Consider the following 21,811-nt stretch of genomic DNA (forward strand, 5'->3'; position numbering starts at 1 on the left):
CCCTAATCATACACACATGCTTGCATATGAATGATGTAATTTTTCCTCACAATGGTTGAATGAAGGAAATGCAGCCTTGAAGATCTCTGAAAATGTGTGATGAACACTTCATGAATGCCTTAGGTCGGGTGTAGATGAATACTTATGATGCTTGGATGAAATTAGGTTGATCAAATGTCTTTATATATGAGATCCTAAGTCAATTTACTGATTAGGTCAACCTCCAATAGTCATATAGAGTCACTAATTCATTTCCCATCAGATAGATAAGTCTCATCCCTCTCTTGAAGGGGGACCAAAGCGCTAGCTCCCTGGTCCTCCTCAATCAGGGGCCAAAACTAAGGCCTAGAGAGGAGGACACCCCTTTAGAGAATCATTTGGTAGGTGCATATGGCATAAAAAACTAGAGTTAAGGCACTAAATGGGCCCAGATAGGAGATGAGGGGGAGACACACACACTAAAGTAGGGGCATAAACATGAGGTGTAAATTGACCCGATGACAATTTATGATGCTACAACAATATCTCTCAATATTAATAGTGTGAAGATCTATGACCACAAACCTTAATTATTGCATTAATGGCAGCTAGGACAATATACTTACCTCTTGTGGTAAGAAATACAAGCCAATTCCTCCAAGTAAATAATGTTGCTAGTGATACAATGCCACAATTGGAGCAACATGTTAAGAATAAACATTATAACACACTCAAGTGATAAGCAGGATGAACAATGAGAAATAGTGAGTGTTTAGAGTTGGGGCATCGGGAATACCCTAGAACTTATTCCACAAGTAAGAGATTGAGGTTTGAAAAGGAGGCATGTTTGGTGAGAGGAATTCTTAGAACTCTCTAAAAGACTTGCAAAGGAGTAAGGTTTGGTGGAGAGGTATGGCGTACAAGTTTGATAGCTTGTTGAGAGAATGGGAATGAAGGCAAGGGATCGATGTCAAGTATACTTTAATGGGAAAGTTTGAAAACCCAAGGGAAGTATAGAAGAGAGTGGACTTGGAGAGAAAGTGAAATTGGGAAGGGAAACTCTATAACCTTATTGGCTTACACTGACTTAAAATATTGGTTATTTCTATACTTAAAATTTTTGGGAATCTTAAATAGTTGAGTGAGGGATGATGGAGAATCATTAGTGCACAAATTTTGATAAGAGAGAATACTGGTGATAAGAAACAAGCATTTTGAACTACAACATAGATTATGGAAGAAAGGAACATGACAATTTCTTTGTCATCTAAAAGCAATCACCTTCCCTTTAATATGATGGTTATTTTGATGGCAAGTAGAACTTGATGTATAATAATTAAAAGCTATTTTCTACAGTATGATTTTCTCAATGATTATGATGCAAATTATATCACAATAATATAATGACACTGTATTTAAATTCCTATGTTATTACCTTACATCATTATAAAGCTTGAATTTGATGGCTTGTGTGATATTTCTACATTTTCACCATAAAACACAATCAATTTTTTATAAAGACATTGCATGAAAGAATAGATTTTTAATATATTGTGAAAGATTATAAAGCACCATAATTTTTGAAGGACAACTTTGAACGGACAGCCATCACCAAAAATTTGTTTGTCAAGTAAGGTTGACTGTCAAATTTAAACTTTAAGGCAACTTTGAATGGATAACCATCACTAGAAATTTGGTTGTCAAATAAGTTTAACCATCAAATTACTCGGCCTTCCATCTCTCTGTCAAAAATTTTAGACGGGAAGTTTTTTAACATAATTTTCAAAATTTAATTCAAAAATCTTATATTTTTTTTTGTGATGAAGGATTTTTCAATCTTAAAGTAGTTCTAGCTCCATGAAAGCACGCGGCTTGACATAAAACCTCTTCCACTAAGAACCAAAGACTGAAATCTTATATTAAAAAATATCATATGCAATCACATCACACAATGCAAAATCAGTTGAAAGACAAAAAGCAAGTTCATTTTTTTGATATGCTAAATCTGATGCAGGAATAATACGAATTGACTAACACGCGAGGTCCGTTTTGAAACTAGAATAATTGCGACCCAGAAATGAATGGGTTTTCATAGGCTGTAATTATTCTCCAAAAACGCTTTTACGCATATCTGTTGAGATTGCAAATCCGTTAACAGTCTTTACACCCCTAACTAGAAACTCAGATGATCTTCTTGCTAAATTCAATTCAATGAGCTTATATGACCTCTCTGAGCGGAACAAAAAATTTATGAAATAAAAGGAAGTTATTTAACGCCGTTGCCGGGGATCGAACCCGGGTCACCCGCGTGACAGGCGGCAATACTCACCACTATACTACAACGACACTTTGTTCGTTTAATTTGAAACTTTGTTTATTTAATGTTTTTATATAAAATAAAAACGTTTTGGCGACCGGGAAAAGAGCCTATACAGCGTCACGTAATCTCTACTTCGTAGTTTAATTAATTGATGAAAATTTTGAAGAATAAATGGGGACCTCATTTGCTGTGATTTAAATTTGGCATTTAATTTGAAAATTTACAATAATTTTATTCTATAGTTTCACACTTTTGTTATGTAGAAATTGTAGGGTCTAGTAAATCAAGTATTTTCACTTAGATTAAGCCATTTGAATTTTTTACACCATCATAATTAGAGGTCTTTATCTATATTATCTCTATTATATGAAATTTTCACTTTAGTTTATTTTTAATTTATTTAAATTATTTAATTAGATAATTTATTATAAATTAAAATAGAAAATAATTTTAATATAATTATAAAGATAATAAAATATTTCTTAAATTTAATTTAGGTTAATTAAGTTAATATGATAAATTAGAATAATTGAAATTAATATTTTTTAAAATCAATTTGATTATAGAATATGAATGTTGGTATTTTGCTAAATTAATTCATGTCAATATAAAAGATTGATAATATTGGAGTATAAACTATCTCTAAGTTATATGCAAGCTTACAAATCTATGTGAGTTGATCTAATGACTCTAGGTCAGTTTCATGTCATGATTTGTGACTTGTACATCTTATATGATGCATTATATACTTTTTCTTTGTAATTTATCAAATTTTTCATTTTATATTGATTTTTAATGACTAACAATATTAAAAATAACTTGAGTGAGATTGTTAGATCACTAGGGTCAAGTTCTCATAGTTCAACCCCCTCAAAACACTAGTTTTACAATCCTAAAACAATTGAAAAATAACAAGCAAGCGACATATATGATGATTCTAATGCAAGTATCAATTCCTTGTAAAGATCCAAAGTGAAATATTCCTATTTTAAGTTCTGATCCAAAATTTGATTAATACACAAACAAATGTCTTTAAACACAAAGATATGATAATTTATCACATATGTGTATTGAGTTGGCTCTCAATGATTATGTGAAAATTAGAGCATCAATTTTGATTTTGGGAAGCTCTCTAAATAATTATTGATATATTTTTATTTTTCTTTTTTCTTTTTAATTTCTAAATTTTATTCTAAAATCACAATATATAACTTGAGATTTTATATTAACTAGTATTAATAATTTGATATAAGATTTAAAAGTTACATTGTTAGTGAAAAAGTAAGTGAAATTCTATAATACATTTTATATTCATTTTTATTTCTAAATTTATTTTAAAAGATTAATAATTATATAAAGACTTAATTTCATAAGAGTTTGAAATAAATAAAGAAATAAAATGCATAAGATATTCTTTCACAATAAAAAAATCAAATAAAATTGATAATGTTTTAAAAATTAATTGGAACAATTTCATGTATGGCCATGCTATAGCAATGCAATATACATTGACTTATTTTCATTTGATAATAGATATGTCTAAAAAGTAATCACCATCTTCATATTTTTCTCATTCATAAATCTGGTTGCATGATAACTCATGGAAGATATCTGAATCACTCTGTTATGATCTATATCATCCCTAAAATTAACATCTAAATTATTAAGTTTAGTTAATTTGTTCATTCTTTTAAAGAGATTGGTGTTTTCCATATACATTTATAATGAATCTAAGTTCGAATGAAAAATGCCTATGATAGGCATACTTTCCAAAAGATTTGATTCATTTCTACCACATCTAACCTTTTTAAATTCCTAGTAACATCAGAACACATTAATAGAACCATGGGAATAGTTGACTTTAATCTTCTTCTTTTTTTATGGAGGTCCAGACCTGCGAGCACGACAACCCAGCAAGGGCATGAAGCCCACGAGTTGCCAGCCCAGCGAGGGCCTTCACAAAGTATTTTTTGCCACCTGATACGGGGGCATGAGCCAATAGGCTGAACCTCTTCGGCTAAGAGCCAAGGACTGAGGGGTATCCATTTCGCCAAATTCGCCCGAGGCATGATCCAACCTCATCCCTTATGATGTCAGAGCCTTGCACTCGACAAGACTTGATCCTTGGTGGGCTCATTTTGAGCCGTTCAACTTCACCAGTAGACCAAGGGCCCATTGACAGATTTTCAATTTTCATCTGCTCTTCCTCTATAAGTACATGAGTACATTCAACACTATCACTATCTTCATAAGAAACATTAAGAGATTCATCATGCACAACCTCAATTATTATTTTTCATCTTCTTCCAACATTGGTCTCAAGGACAAATAATTCTCCAACTTCTGAACCCATGATCTAGCAGAACACTTATCAGAATATGACTTAAAAATCTTAATTAAGTAAATTTTCTACTTCATGAGAATTCAACAACTACAAGTATATTAAATTTAGAGAAATATTGGGGATATTTGTTTGGAAATAAAATCTATAATACAACATATCATTGCTCTTGGGTATTTAATCATAATAGTTAAGGTATAAGATGAGAATGTGAAGTACTTGGCTATCGGATAGACTTAAGTGTGGTAAGATTATGTTATAGAATAGTAATTATAAAGGAACTTGCTTTAGACATATTCTTATTTATGGAGCATGTCTTTGATTTATTAATGTTTAAACTATGAGTTTTATGTGTAATATTGATGTAGTATATATTTAGTACGTATGCCTCAATGAGTTTCTAATATTTAATCAAAAGTATTATTTGTTGATCATTTTTTATTTAAATAGCTTATCTTGATGTTTGAAGATTTTTAGTTTGTAGTAAAGATGGAGTTGTCATATACTTTTTAGAATTATGACGTGCTCTCTTTTAAGAAACCCATGTGCTTAATTATTTTCTATGGGATGAAGTGGGTGAATTGACTTTCATGTGTGTAAATCATCAGAAAGAAATGCATGAATGCACTCTTGTGTTCTCTCCATGTTTGAGATAAATTCCTTTTATGTTATCTCTTGGAATAAATGTGATTGAGATGGAGTTGGGATCTCAAAATGATTTTAGATAGTTAAGCAATGATTGTTTCTTTTGTCTTCATATTTATGTTTGTAGACAACTAAAATTGTCCTATCTATTTAATAAATATTATTTTATTTATTTAATTATTTTATCATAAGTCTTATATTGATTAAATAAATTCTTATTTATTTAATTAATTCATTAATCCTCTTCTAAGTCTTTCCTCATTTAAATAAATACTTTTATTTATTTAAATTATCCTTTTCCTAAATTAAATAAATATTTTATTTATTTAAATGATCCCACTTCTTTTATTAAATAAATAAATCTTTATTTTTTTAATTAATTATTAGTTTTTTCTTCTATGACACATGTCACTTATCTCTTAATTATTTTCTTACCTACCCTCTTACTATTTTTATTATTTCTTCTACCTACCATTTAATTCCAGCTAACCATTTATCATTTTCACCTTTTAATCTTATCCCTCCATTTCCTAAAGTGTCTCCTATATAAGAGGATGTTTCCTTCATTATCAACCTTAATCACCTAATCAGTCAATCGATCTTATGCAATCAAGATTTCTTGCGATCAAGCTACTTCAACCGCAATCCAATCTTTGTTGAGCTCTTGTGCACACATAAAATTTGAGAGCAAATATATCAAACAAGATCAATGGAGATAGGAGACAATAGAGATTGAAACCCTACTTGACAAGTGAATGGTAATATTGTTTGTTTTGTTTATTTCATGATCTTAGGTTTCTTCATTTGTGTATGGTGAATGTTTGGTTGTAGAACTAGGATTTATTGTGGCTGGATCTTTATGGTTTTACAATAAGTTTTCACCATCATTTTTCACCATATACATTTTGGCATGCTCGGTGGGACTCATGTCCCTTTTATATCTAACATTTTATTTGCAAATCGAGATTTTTGTGAAGTTGTACATCAGATTTGCGATGATTCTAATTTATTTCGTGTCTACGACTAGTTTTTCCACGTTTACATTCTATTTCCACATTTATGCTTCCTATTTTTGCCTATTTTTTTCTATCGGTTTTGCAAGTTCCAGATCTTGGAACAACATCTGTGCGTGATATTTTCCCGTCTCTGATCATAAATTACGTCTATACTGGATATTTTTTGTGTTTCTATATTTTATGTGGTTGCAGGTGCTGGTTTATCAGGAATCGCATCTGTGACTTATATTTCCACGTCTATGTATGAAGACTGTCTTTGCGTTCTTGCTTTCCATGTCTGTGTTTCTATTTGACCATCAGGTTCCAAATCTTTGATTTCGAGTCTGTGCTTCACATTGTTGGCATTTGCATGAAGATTGCATTAATGATATGTTATGTGTCATTGATGTCAATTAAACCGATAATGATATTGTTGTAATATTGTTACTGTAACCGGTAGGAAGAATTTATGGAGTGAACCTGTAACCGGTGTAAACCTTATCTATTGTTGTAACCGGTAAACCCTACTTGTTGTTTTTGATAAACCCTAACCGATTAAGTCTGGTGAATTGGTTATATTTGTTTATGATCCGATGATGAGGGGTAATGATTATGACACATATGATTATTGTATGAAGATAATTCCAAGAGATTTTGGTGAGTTGTTATAACGGTTTTTGTCTAGGGAATGAATAAATGTATTGCATCTAATGCAAAGCGCGCGATGAGTTACTAAGTTCAATGAAGTGGTGATCAAGGAGCGATCAAGGTTTTCTTGATTGATGTGCAAAGATTGCTATGTAATCCAACGGTCATACTTGAACCGATTTGTTTGTAATCTCTATGAGAATTAGGTTTTTGATGTATTACTGACCTGATTGATTTGTTTATAAGGTCGATGAAGTTATTTAGTTTAATGAATTGGCAAAGAGATAGACACGGTTCAGTTGAGTGTGTGGTTGTCGAACCAGATGATGTATCTACAGTTTGAGTAAAGGCAGATAGGAACATGAAATGGATCTGATCAAGAAAGTGTAGTGCTATTGAGATAGATCAACAAACTCCCGTTGTTTTCTAACAATTACAGAAGAATTGAAATCCCCTAACTGGGTAAGCTCTAACAAGCTTTGTGCTATTCAAATCCTCTAACAAGGTGGTCCATTAGATTGGATTTTTAAATCCTCTATCAAGGTTACTCCTTACAGGGTATTGCTTCTAACAAGGCATTTGTAGTCAATCCCTTAACCGGGTGATTCCTAATAGGATTAGTTCTTAACATCACTTTTTGTAAAACTTTAACAGGCTAGGTTCCTAATAGGGTGAACTTCAAAAGAGTTTAGATAGTTATCTTGTGCGTCTCATCTCACCGTGTTTTTTTACCTATTTTGGTTTCCACGTCAAAAATATGTGTCAAGTGGTGAATGTTTTTGTGGTTATGTTTTCATGGTTGATTTACTTAACTATTTTGATAAGTCATGATAACCGGAAGTATTGAGATATGAAGAAGTTGTTTACTGTTAATTTGTTGTGACAGTCAATCAGTTTATCCTATGAGTTTTTATCTTGACAGAGGTATTACATTATTATTTTTAGTTTACTTTGAGGGATTGATTTTTGAGATTGGTGAAGTTTGTATCATTTTTTCTATCTGCTGATTCACCCCCCACCCTCTCAGTAGTTGACTGAATACTTATTCTTTCATCATACCATCAATGGTATCAGAGAATTTCAGGTACTCTAAGGTCTAAGCCTAACAGCTTAAGGTAAAGATCTGCAGATCATGATGAAGAAGGAAGGTCCAAAGTTTAATAGAGAGAATGGTGTAGAAGCACCCTTCAAAGGGCTCCCACAATTTGTTTTGTTTGTGTTCTTTCTTCTTTATGAAGCCATTGTATATAAAATAAAGAGCCATGTGCTCATAGGTCCTAGGTAGGGTCCTAGTTGAGGTCTTAGGGTCATAAGTCAAGATTGAGATTTTCTTGAAAATAGAGGGTATGTGTGACTTTGAGGTGTTTAGGGGTCCTTCATAGCATGGTAGTGTCCTTAGGTTGGCCCAATGTGGGTCTAGGAGTCAAGAAAAGAAACATTGGGAAAGTTGCTCAAAAGTTGCATGACAACTTTTAAAAGTTGTCAAGCAACTTTTCCACCATGAGGTCTAAATCTTTAGGTTAGCGTGGAAAACCCTAGTATGGGCACACAGACCGAGGAGAGGGTAGTATAAGTATTTTCAAACCCTAAATTAATGGGTTGTATGTCAGATATTGTACGGCCCAAGCAAACTAACTGACTGTGATTGCAATTTTTGTTGCCAGTCGACACAAATGGAGTAGAGAAAGATCATTAATGGATTGATTTTCATGCAAAACTATGTGGAGTGTCTTGTATGGTGTGTTAACTTTCATTTTGAGCAATTAGATCAAGTTTTGGTTTGTAAGTGAGGTGTTTTTGTAAATAGTTTGTAATTTGCATTCTCTTTGTCCAGTTTTGGACTGGTTTGAATAAATGGGCTCATAACTCCATTCCCCATTGTGGAATCACCATGAAACCATGGGGAATGAGAGTACAGACCCTATACTATAGTGCAATGCAAGAAAGGCCCTTGAAAATGCAAGGAGGCCATATAAGAACCCAATCCTAGGTGAGACTGGACAGTGCCCGACTAGGAAGGATCAAGTTGTAGAGGTCTTGGAGAGCAAGGGAGGACAGAGAAGAAGGCACCCTTTGGAGGAGTTGTAGAGGGGTGAGTGAAGCACCATTGGTGTGAAGGAGGAGCTTCCACCAATCCAAACAAGGTGGCAAGAGCAGCTAACCTACACTGTGTCCCTGGCAGGCCTAAAAACCCTCCTAAAAACCCTTAAAAACCTTAAAATCCACTTAGGGTAGTGTACGGGCACTTGGAGGCCTAAAACCTGGAAAATCCTCGAGTCCTTGCCAAATGAATAGCAGGTCTTTTAGGAATTTTCACAAGCAAGTGCATCGTTTGTGAGAGGGAGCCCTAAAGGACCAAGTAGGAGGCCTAACTGGTCAAAATCCTTGTAGCCCTATTTTGTAGGCAAAAACACAAAACAGTGAAATCGGTAAGGGGTTGAAAGCTTGAAACCTCTTGGGGGCACATGGATGGGTGGAAAAACCTTGTTAGAGACCTGACCTATCCTTGCTAAGACCTAGGAAGCAGTAGGACAAGCCAAGCCCTTATTAGCCATAGTAAGGGGTTTTGAGTCTCATGAGTAGGTGAGACCTTAGGAGAAGCATTGCAACTCATTGGTGGGTGGATTGGGAAAGGTCAAGGGATTCCTCAAGCAAGGGAAGTCCTAGAGACCCTAGGGTGTGAAGGGAACACCAAGTGATCAAGGGAAGGTTCCGAGAGCATAGACTAGGATAGTCTATCCCAAACCCCATCCCATCAGATTGGTATCAAAGCAAGTTAAAGGTTTGGTGGACCATGTATGTCTTTGTATTCTAGTGAATCAATAGGGGAAAGCACAATGGTCACTAATGTAGATCTGGCTAGGGAGGTAGAAGAGTAGAAGGAGAAGAATAGACTCCTTGAAGAAGCTATGAGTGAGATAAGGGATAAACTGCAAGAAATGGTGGATCAGAGGACACAAGGACCTTGGGGAGAAGACACCAAGGATAAAGGCAAGAAAACCATTGACATAGATGACATTATACCTGAACCAGATCCCTTATTTAATGAAGAACCATTTGTAAAAGCTATTAAGGCTTTGAACACTAAAGCTTTTGAAGGATTGCCACATTTCAGTGGAAGGATGGATATTGATACTATCATGGAATGGATTGAGGGCATGGAAAACCACTTTGAGTGTGAGGGAGTGACAAAGGCTCAAAAGGTTAAGGTTGCCAAATCAAGATTAAGGGGAGCAACTTTAACATGGTGGAAGTACCTGCAAGAAGAGAGGATCAGCATGGGGAAGCTACCTATTGCCAATTGGAAGGCCATGGTGAGTAAGATCAAAGAGAACTAATCACTAGAGGATTATGAAGTCCAAATTCATAAGAAGAGATAGGGTTTGAAGCAAAAAGACCTTGATGTGACCTCCTACACCGAAGAATTTCAAAAACTTTGTCTTAGATCCAAAGTCCAAGAAGATGAATCTATTAAGGTGGCTAGGTATCTAAGCGGCCTAAAGTGGAACATTCAAGAGGAGATAAGCCTATGGACTCCTACTACTGTTCAAAAGTGTCATCAGCTTGCTGTCAAGGGAGAAGAGAGGAACAAAAGGAAAGGAGACTCTAATAATAGGGGTAGAGGCAGAGGTAGAGAACAAGTGAATCACCGAGGTGGTTACCAAAGCAAGGCAAATGAGTAGAGGAGCCAAGGAAAAGCCAAGTTGACTGAACATGGCAGTGAAACAAATCTCAGAGGGGGCCATTCTAGAGGAAGAGGTGCACAAGGTGGTCCAAGTAGGGGTAGAGGTACCGGCAAAGGTAACTCCTACTTTTCAACTATGAAGTGTTACAACTGTGGACAATTGGGACACCCGACATATAGATGCCCTGACAAGCCTACCTCATCAAACAGTGGAAAGAGGGTAGCTTATGCACATGAAGACTCTTCAAGCAGTAAGACACCTGAGGTGGACCATATTGAATAAGAAATTGGTGAGAATCTGATGTTCAATAGGATTTTGATCAGACAGCCGGTTAAGGAGGAACCCAAACATAGGAGAGGATTGTTTAGGGTGAGATGCAAAGTTCTTGGTAAAGTGTGCAAGGTGATATCTGATTCAGGCTCAACTGATAACATAATATCAGAAGAGGCAGTTAGGAAGTTGAAACTTACAAGGATACCCCACACTAACCCATATAAGGTGACATGGTTGAATCATGAGCAGAGTGTGCTTGTCAATGAACAGACTTGGGTAGAGTTTTCTATTGGAGGGTACAAGGATAAGATCCTTTGTGATGTGTTACCTATGGATGCCTGTCACCTATTACTAGGTAGACCCTGGCAATTTGATAGGAAGGTGGTCTATGATGGAGAGGAGAGCTCCATTTCATTCAAGAAGGACAACAAAACCTTTAAGATTCAATCTTTGATAGAGAATGAGGAGGGCACTTCAAGAACACCTAGTGTCTTATTGGCTACTGGTAAAGAGTTCTTAAACTTGCTACATGAGGAGGAGATAGTGAAGTGTGCCATCTTTGTGAAACCAAAGGAGGAAGAAGACAAGTTGCAGGCAGAAGTACCCAAGGAGGTGAAGCTAATGTTGCAAGAGTATAAGGACATAGTGAGTGATGGAGCACCTGCAACACTCCCACCAAGAAGGTCTATAAGTCATCAAATAGACTTTGTTCCCGGAGCATCCCTACCTAACAAAGCTGCATATAAGCTCACATCTGATCAAAACAAGGAGGTAGCAAGGCAAGTGCAGGAGTTATTGGAACAAGGACTAATTAAGAAGAGCATCAACCCATGTGCAGTCTCGATAGTGCTAGCATCCAAAAAAGGAGGTAAGTGGAGACTTTGCACTGATTCAAGGGAAATCAATAGGATCACCATAAGGTATAGGTTTCCTATTCCTAGAATAGAGGATTTGATGGACTGTTTAGGAGGTGCTATGTATTTTACCAAGTTGGACCTTAAAAGTGGTTATCACCAGATTAGAATCGAGGGAGATGAGTGGAAGACTGCTTTCAAGACCACAGAAGGATTGTATGAATGGCTTGTGATGCCATTTGGACTCACCAATGCCCCAAGCACCTTCATGAGGTTGATGAATGAGGTGTTAAAGGATTTCACAGGTAGGTTTGTGGTGGTATACCTAGATGACATTCTCATCTATAGCAGAACCAAAGAGGAGCACCTTGAGAATTTGAGGTTAGTCTTAGAGAGGTTGCATGAGGAGAAGTTATCAATCAACCTAGAGAAGTGTGACTTCTTGAAGCAAGAGCTGGTCTACTTAGGATTTGTGGTGTCTAGGGGAACCTTGAAGATGGATCCAAGAAAAGTGGAAGCAATCTTGAATTGGCCTGCACCTAGAACAGGGACTAAAGTTAGGAGTTTCCATGGTTTAGCTCAATTCTATAGGAAGTTTGTGAGGAACTTTAGTGGCATATGTGCACCAGTCCTTGATACCATAAAAGGAGGCCTTAAAACTAAGTTTAAATGGATTGAGCAGGTTGACAAAGCATTTCAATTGTTGAAGCAAGAAGTAGACACAAAACCTATCCGTCTCCTACCTACCTTTGATAAGCTATTCACATTGGAGTGTGACACAAGTGGAATTGTAGTAGGGGGTGTATTGAGTCAAGAGGGAAGACTTGTGGCATTTTTCAGTGAGAAGCTCAATGAAACAAAGAAGAAGTACTCAACCTATGACCTAGAGTTGTATGCATTAGTGCAGTCTCTAAAGAAATGGAGGCATTACCTACTTCCAAAGGAATTTGTGGTGTTCACAGACAACCAGGAATTGAGTTACATTAACACTCAAGAGAAGCTTAGCAATAGGCATTTGAAATGGATGGAATACCTCCAATCCTTCACCTTCACCATCAAGCATAAGAAGGGGCAACTCAACAAGGTGGCAGATGCATTAAGCAAGAAGTTGTCGACAGTTCAAGAACTACAGTTGCAGAGCATAGGAATAGAAGGTTTCAAGGACCTCTATGAAGGAGATGAAGACTTCTCATCAGCTTTCAAGGTTTGCAAGGAGTTTGAGAACCATTTCCTTGGTGAGTATGCAGATTACACTCTCCAAAATGGTCTCTTGTTCAAAGGTAATCAGTTGTGTGTACCAAGAGGATCCATGAGGGAAAACCTCATCCAAGAGAAACACAATGGCAGTTTAAGTGGACACTTTGGAGTCAACAAAACCTTGGATTTAGTACAAAGGTACTACTATTGGCCAAAGTTGCCAAGAGATGTAAAGAGGTATGTAGAGCAATGTGGTGTATGCCAAAAAGCAAAAGGAGGATCAAGCAATGCTGGTCTCTATCAACCATTGCCGGTCCCAAATAGGCCTTGGGAATGCATAAGCATAGACTTTGTAGTAGGACTTCCCAAGACAAAGACAGGTATGGACAACATCTATGTGGTAGTAGATAGATTTTCCAAGATGAGACATTTCATTCCATGTAGAACTACACATGATGCTAGCTATGTTGCACATCTCTTCTTCAAAGAGATTGTTAGAATTCATGGACTCCCTTTAAGCATTGTTTCAGACAGGGACAACAAGTTCATGGGCCATTTTTGGCAAACATTATGGAGGAGACTAGGAACTAACTTGTCATTTAGCTTAGCTTACCATCCACAAATTGATGGTCAAAGTGAAGTCATCAATAGGGTGTTAGGCAACTTGTTGAGGTGTCTAACCAAGGAGTATGGGCAGACATGGGACCTAATCATTCCTCAGGAAGAGTATGCATATAATGACAGTGTGAATAGGACCACTGGTAGAAGTTATTTTGAGGTTGTGTATGGTAGACATCCAAGGGGAGTATGTGAGTTGAGAGACCTTGTTACTATGGAGATGAAGAGTGGGCAAACAGAGGAATTCACTCAAACCATCAAGGAAATTCAAGAGCAATTCAAGAAAGCCATCCTTGAATCCACTCAAAAACTGAAAGCAAAAATGGATGAGAAAAGGAGAGAGGTTCAGTTCAAGGTGGGTGACTATGTAATGGTCCATTTGAGCAAAGCTAGGATGCAAAGTGGTAAGCCTACCAAACTACAAATGAAGAGGGTAGGACCTTGTAGAATTCTGGCAAAATATGGTGAGAACGCCTATAAGGTTGAACTTCCTTCAGACTTAGCCATTTCACCAGTCTTCAATGTTGCTGATCTGATCATGTACAGGGGTGAGATTTCACCAGTCTTTAATGTTGCTGATCTGATCATGTACAGGGGTGAGATAGAAGGCCAGACTGAGAACCAAGCCAAGGTACTACAAGACTTGGATGTGAATACCTTACCACAAGTGAAGTAGCCTATAGCAGAGGATATTTTGGAGTCAAGAGTAAAGAAGTCTACTAGACACCAGGTCTACATGGAGCACTTGGTGAAATGGGCAGGCCAACCTGTATTTGAAGCAACTTGGGTGGAGGAGAGCAAGTTCAAGAAGCTTGGCATTGATCCGGCTCTTCTCACTCCCCTAATTCCTTCACTTTTTGCAGAGGGGGAGTATGGTGCAGTAGCACCCTTCAAAGGGCTCCCACCATTTGTTTTGTTTGTGTTATTTCTTCTTTATGAAGCCATTGTATATAAAATAAAGAGCCATGTGCTCATAGGTCCTAGGTAGGGTCCTAGTTGAGGTCTTAGGGTCATAAGTCAAGATTGAGATTTTCTTGAAAATAGAGGGTATGTGTGCCTTTGAGGTGTTTAGGGGTCCTTCATAGCATGGTAGTGTCCTTAGGTTGGCCCAATGTGGGTCTAGGAGTCAAGAAAAGCAACATTGGGAAAGTTGCTCAAAAGTTGCAAAAGTTGCATGACAACTTTTAAAAGTTGTCAAGCAACTTTTCCACCATGAGGTCTAAATCTTTAGGTTAGCATGGAAAACCCTAGTATGGGCACACAGACCAAGGAGAGGGTAGTATAAGTATTTTCAAACCCTAAATTAATGGTTTGGATGTCAGATATTGTACGACCCAAGCAAATTAACTGACTGTGATTGCAATATTTGTTGCCAGTCGACACAAATGGAGTAGAGAAAGATCATTAATGGATTGATTTTCATGCAAAACTATGTGGAGTGTCTTGTATGGTGTGTTAAATTTCATTTTGAGCAATTAGATCAATTTTTGGTTTGTAAGTGATGTGTGTTTGTAAATAGTTTGTAATTTGCATTCTCTCTATCCAGTTTTGGACTGGTTTGAATAAATGGGCTCATAACTCCATTCCCCATTGTGGAATCACCATGAAACCATGGGGAATGAGAGTAAAGAACCTATACTATAGTTCAATACAAGAAGGGCCCTTGAAGATGCAAGGAGGCCATATAAGGACCCAATCCTAGGCGAGACTGGACAGTGCTCGACTAGGAAGGGTCAAGTTGCAGAGGTCTTGGAGAGCAAGGGAGGACAGAGAAGAAGGCACCCTTTGGAGGAGTTGTAGAGGGGTGAGTGAAGCACCATTGGTGTGAAGGAGGAGCTTCCACCAATCCAAACAAGGTGGCAAGAGTAGAAAACCTACATTGTGTCCCTAGTAGGCCTAAAAACCCTCCTAAAAACCCTTAAAAACCTTAAAATCCACTTAGGGTAGTGTACGGGCACTTAGAGGCCTCAAACCTGGAAAATACTTGAGTCCTTGCCAAATGAATAGTAGGTCTTTTAGGAAGTTTCACAAGCAAGTGCATCGTTTGTGAGAGGGGGCCCTAAAGGACCGGGTAGGAAGCCTAATTGGTCAAAATCCTTGTAGCCCTATTTTGTAGGCAAAAACACAAAACAGTGAAATTGGTAAGGGGTTGAAAGCTTGAAACCTCTTGGGGGCACATGGATGGGTGGAAAAAACTTTTTAGAGACCTGACCTATCCTTGCTAAGACCTAAGAAGTAGTAGGACAAGCCAAGCCCTTATTAGCCATAGTAAGGGGTTTTGAGTCTCATGAGTAGGTGAGACCTTAGGAGCAGCATTGCAAGTCATTGGTGGGTGGATTGGGCAAAGTCAGGGGATTCCTCAAGCAAGGGAAGTCCTAGAGACCCTAGGGTGTGAAGGGAACACCAGGTGATCCAAGGGAAGGATCCAAGAGCATAGACTAGGCTAGTCTAACCCAAACCCCATCCCATCAGAGAACTACAAGATATGGAGTGTCATAATGAAAATTTATATCAAGAGTTTGGGAAGCCAGTATTGGGAAAATATCAATACTAAGTAATATGTTGCACCTATTGGGATGTTGACTGATGATCAGAAGAAAGAGCAACAAGAAAATCATCAAGCATTGGAGGCTATTATTAGTTCTTTGTCTAATGCAGAGTGTGTAGATGTTCATGGTCTTGAAACTTCATATGAGGTATGGAAAAAACTTGAAGAGATTTATAGAGGTGATGAACATGTTAAGATTTCTAAAGAAGAGATTCTAAGAGGAAAGTTTGATGACATGTGGATGGCTGAAGGTGAGAATATCCAACAGTATGGTCAAAGGATAAAAGAGATAGTTGGTGAAATTAAGAGTGTAGGAGGTAAAGTGGAAGATTCCACAGTGATCAGTAAGGTACTGAGAACCTTGCTACCGGTCTATGCTATCCGAGTTGCAACTATTCAAGAGCTGAAGTCCACTAAAAAAACTAATGTAACTCTTGACTCCATCATTGGAAAGCTTACTGCTTTTGAATTAAATGGTTATGATGGTAGTGTACAGAAATCTGAGTCTGCATTTAGAGACTCTGTTTCTAACCCATATGTGAGGAAAAGTAGAGATGCTAGTCACAGTTATGAATCCTGATCCAACAAGAAGTTGATGATGAAGATAGTTTAGTTGAGCTTGAAGTATTGTTGGCCAAGCGGTTTCCTAGAGGTACAGGTAAATATAGAGGTAAATTACCTTTGAAATGCTTTACATGCAACAAGATTGGACACATTGCTGCTAACTGTCCTAATGGTGATAATGAGCACAAATGAGAGAAATTCAAGAAGTACAAGGGTAAAGGCAAAAGAGATTGTCTTATTGTTGTTGATGGTGGTATCACTGATGAGGAATCTAATGGTGTTGCTAATGAAGACATTGTGTTTATATCCATTAAAGAAGAGATGTTAGACCATAAGTCATTAGTATCTAGGATGGATAACTCTAATGATTGGATCATTGATAATGGTTGTTCACATCACATGACCGGTGATTAGAGCAAATTTATTTCTCTTAAGGAATTTGATGGCGGAGTTGTAATATTTGGTAATGACTCACCCTGTATGCTTAAAGGTAAGATAACTATTTCTCTTAAGGGAAAGAGTAGTGCAGATGATGTCTACTGGGTTGAAGGTTTAAAGCATAATCTTTTGAGTGTGGCCAACTCAATGATAGAGGATACCCATTGGAATTTGAAAATGGTATGTGCAAAATCTATGGCAATAAAGGTGAATTGCTTGCAACCAGGAAGCAAACTAAAGGTAACTTGTTTCACCTTAATCATAAAGTCAACAACTATTTAATTGCAAATATAGATGATAGTTGGCTTTGGCATAGGAGATTTTGTCATATAAACTTTGATAACATTGTTAAAGTGAGTAAGTCCAAGACAGTGAGAGGTTTGCCTCACTTAGACAAACCAGTTAATGCTCTATGCAAATAATGTCAGTTGGGAAAGATGGCATCCTCAACTTTCAAGACCAAATCCTTTTCAGTAGAACATTTGTTAGATTTGGTTCATATAGATCTTTGTGGACCAATAAGAACAAAAAGTATTCAAGGTGACATATGTTTTATGATCTTCATTGATGATTGCTCAAGGATGATGTGGGTCACATTCTTTAAGGATAAGACTGAATCTTTTGGTAAGTTCAAGGCATTTAGGGCCTTATTTGAGAAAGAGAGCAGTAAGAAGATAAAGTGTCTGAGGATAAATCAAGGCGGTGAATTTACTTCTGAGGAATTCACTAGGTATTGTGAAGAAAATGGTATCAAACGACAGCTTTCTGCACCAAGGACACCACAACAAAATGGTATCGTAGAGAGAAACAACCAATCAGATGTTGAATCTACTAGGACAATGTTGATACAAGGAGGTGCAATGAAAAACTTTCTGGAGAGAAGCTGTCAGCACGACTGTCTACACTATGAATTGGATTCTGATAAAGAGAGGTAAGGACAAGACTCCTTATGAATATTGGTATGGTAGATCACCCAATGTTAGTTGTTTTAGAATATTTGGAAGCAAATGTTTTATTAAGAGAGGTGGTTATATTAGCAAATTTGAGGCTAAAAGTGATGAAGGTATATTTCTTGGCTATTCCACCAAGAGTAAGGCCTACAAGTGTTTTAACAATCAGACAAGAAGAATTATTGAGAGTGTTGATGTTCAAGTGGATGAAAATCCTAGTCTCAGAGGAAACCAGTTTAGATAAAAAGGATGAAGATCCTTGCATTTTGTTTTTGAAACCAGAAACTGTGAAATCTAAAATCGGCACAGCAAATATTGATGTACTAGTTCAACCGAAACACATAAATTCAGAAGAAGATGATGATAATGAAGAAGCTGAACCTGAAGATAATGATCATGTTATTCCAAGATATGTGAGACTAAATCACAATCCTGAACAAATTATTGGGGATAAGGATGTTGGAGTACTAACTAGAAGAAGAATCATAGAGAATTCTTACATGATCTCCACTATTGAACCAAGAACTACTAAGGAAGCATTTGGTGATGATCATTGGGTTAAAGCTATGGAGGAGGAATTGGATCAAATTGAGAAGAACAACACATGGACCCTAGTACCTCGACGAGTAAATAAAAATGTGATAGGTACTAAGTGGGTTTTTCAGGAACAAGTTGAATGAAGATGGTGTTGTAGTTCACAACAAAGCTAGGTTGGTTTGCAAAGGTTATGCACAAGAGGAAGGAGAAGACTATGGTGAGACTTTTGCACTAGTGGAAAGACTAGAAGGTGTTAGAACTTTACTTGCATTTGCATCGCACAAGAAATTCAAGGTATACTGGATGGATTTTAAGTCTGCATTTTTGAATGGGATAGTAGAAGAAGAAGTATAAATTGAGCAGCCAGATGGTTATGCTCTGACTGATAAGAAAGACATGGTATGCAGATTGCATAAAGCTTTATATGGATTAAAGAAAGCACCAAGAGCATGGTATGAAAGACTTCATACACATCTGATGAAGATAGGCTTTTTGAGAGCCAGTGATGATAGTAACATATATCTCAAATTTGAAGGAGATAATATACTAGTTAGTGAAGTATTTGTTGGTGATATCATATTTGGAGGTAATTATGACATGAGCAACAGTTTTGGAGATGAAATGAAAAATGAGTTTGAAATGTCTTTAGTGGGAGAAATAATTTTTTCATAGGCTTGCAAATACAACAAATGAAGAATGGTATTTTTGTCACACAGTCTAACTATGTGAAAGAGGTCTTGAAGACATTTGGCATGAGTGACTGTAAACCAGTTGGGACACCTATGGTTACAGGTTGTAAGTTGTCTAAGGAAGATGAGTCCAAATCTATTTGTGAGAAGGAATACAGGTCAATGATTGGAAAATTGCACTATGTTGTTCACAGCAAACCGGACATAGCTCATGCAGTTGGCATAGTTGCTAGATTCTAGAAGAATCCTAAGGAAACACATATGATGGCAACCAAAAGAATTTTTAGATACTTTAAAGGTACTATTGATTATGGGTTATGGTATCCATATGGAGGAAATTTTGACTTGAAGTTGTACACATATGCAGATTGGGCAGGAAATGTTGATGACCAGAAAAGCACATCCGGTGGAGCATTTTTTCTTGGAGGAAGACTTGTTTCATGGAGTAGTAAGAAGCAGAGTTGTACTTCACAATCTACTGCTGAAGCTGAGTATGTTGTAATTTACATGAATTGTACACAGGCTATATGGATGAGGCACATTTTGGAAGGTTTTAAGATAAAGATTTTGTGATAATACAAGTGCCATAAATATTTCCAAGAACCCTATTTTGCACGCACGAACCAAGCATATTGAATTGAAGTATCATTTCGTGAGGGAAAAAGTAAAGAGTAAAGATGTGATCTTGGAGCATGTTTCTACCAAGGAACACCTTGCAGATATTTTTACTAAACCTCTGCCTAAGACTACTTTTGAGTATCTTAGAAGCCAGTTAGGGGTTGTCACTCTTCATGAAGTCAGTTAAGTATGATGTAGATTACATCAGTCCTAAAGCTACTTGCAAAATTTTACAGAAGGATTGGTGTAGAAGTGGATTTATTCCACAAGGGGAGAATCAAGTTGCAGATTGTTGATGATGCATAGTGAAATTTGACATTACATGTTTTACTTTCAATTTGGCATTGTTGCCAAAGGGAGAGAAGAATTATGTGATTATGGGAAAGAGAACCAGCAACAAGCTAAAGACATGGAGATCATGATGAATACTTGGTAATGTAAACTGGGATTCCTATTCAAAATCATGCAGCAATCAATGGTATTGATATTTGTATTGCCATCAATGCCAAAGGGGGAGATTGTTGGCATTTGCATGACTATTGCATTAATGATATGTTATGTTGTCATTGATGTCAATTAAACTGGTAATGATATTTTTGTAATATTGTTACTGTGACCGATAGGAAGAATTTGTGGACTGAACCGGTAACCGGTGTAAACCTTATCTATTGTTGTAACCGGTAAACACTACCTGTTGTTTTTGATAAACTCTAACCGATTAAGTCTGGTGAATTGGTTATATTGGTTTATGACCTGATAATGAGTGGTAATGATTATGACACTTATGATTATAGTATGAATATAATTCCAAGAGATTTTGGCGAGTTGTTGTAATGGTTTTTGTCTAGGGAATGAGAAAATGTATTGCATCTAATGCAAAGCGCGTGATGAGTTACTAAGTTCAATGAAGTGGTGATCAAGGAGCGATCAAGGTTTTCTTGATTGATGTGTAGAGATTGCTATGTAATCCAACGGTCATACTTGAATCGATTTGTTTGTAATCTCTATGAGAATTAGGTTTTTGATGTGTTACCAACCTGATTGATTTGTTTATAAGGTCAATGAAGTTGTTTAGTTTAATGAGTTGGCAAAGAGATAGACAAAATTCAGTTGAGTGTGTGGTTGCCAAACCGGATGATGTATCTGCAATTTGAGTAAAGGCAGATAGCAACATGAAATGGATCTGATCAAGAAAGTGTAGTGTTATTCAGGAAGATCAACAAACTCCTGTTATTTTCTAACAATTACAGCAAAATTGAAATCCCCTAACCTGGTAAGCTCTAACAAGCTTGATGCTATTCAAATCCTCTAACAAGGTGGTCCATTAGATTGGATTTTTAAATCCTCTACCGAGGTTACTCCTTAGAGGGTATTGCTTCTAACAAGGCATTTGTAGTCAATCCCTTAACCGGGTGATTCCTAACAGGATCAGTTCTTAACATGACTTTTTGTAAAGCTTTAATAGGCTAGGCTCCTAACAGGGCGAACTTCAGAAGAGTTTAGATAGTTATCTTGTGAGTCTCATCCCACCGTGGTTTTTACCTATTTTGGTTTCCACGTCAAAAATATTTGTGTCAAGTGGTGAATGTTTTTGTGGTTATGTTTTCATGGTTGATTTACTTAACTACTTAACTATTTTGATAAGTCATGATAACCAGAAGTATTGAGATATGAAGAAGTTGTTTACTGTTAATTTGTTGTGACAGTCAACCGGTTTATCCTATGAGTTTTTATCTTGACAGAGGTATTACATTATTATTCTAAGTTTACTTTGAGAGATTGATTTTTGAGATTGGTGAAGTTTGTATCAGTTTTTCTATCTACTGATTCACCCCCCCCTCTCAGTCGTTAACTGGATACTTATTCTTTCATCATACCATCACACATTTCGACGTCTGTGTTTAGAAGTCG

The 21,811-nt window shown here is 36.7% G+C and overlaps 1 non-coding gene across 1 annotated transcript; it reads right to left on the reverse strand.

The window, feature by feature from the left end:
• Window positions 1–2,253: 2,253 nt before the first annotated feature.
• TRNAD-GUC (transfer RNA aspartic acid (anticodon GUC)) lies at window positions 2,254–2,325 on the reverse strand. Its single transcript has one exon. It is a non-coding gene; the product is annotated as a tRNA-Asp (tRNA).
• Window positions 2,326–21,811: the final 19,486 nt, after the last annotated feature.

The sequence above is a fragment of the Cryptomeria japonica genome, chromosome 1 (assembly GCF_030272615.1).
Source record: "Cryptomeria japonica chromosome 1, Sugi_1.0, whole genome shotgun sequence".
NCBI lineage: Eukaryota > Viridiplantae > Streptophyta > Pinopsida > Cupressales > Cupressaceae > Cryptomeria > Cryptomeria japonica.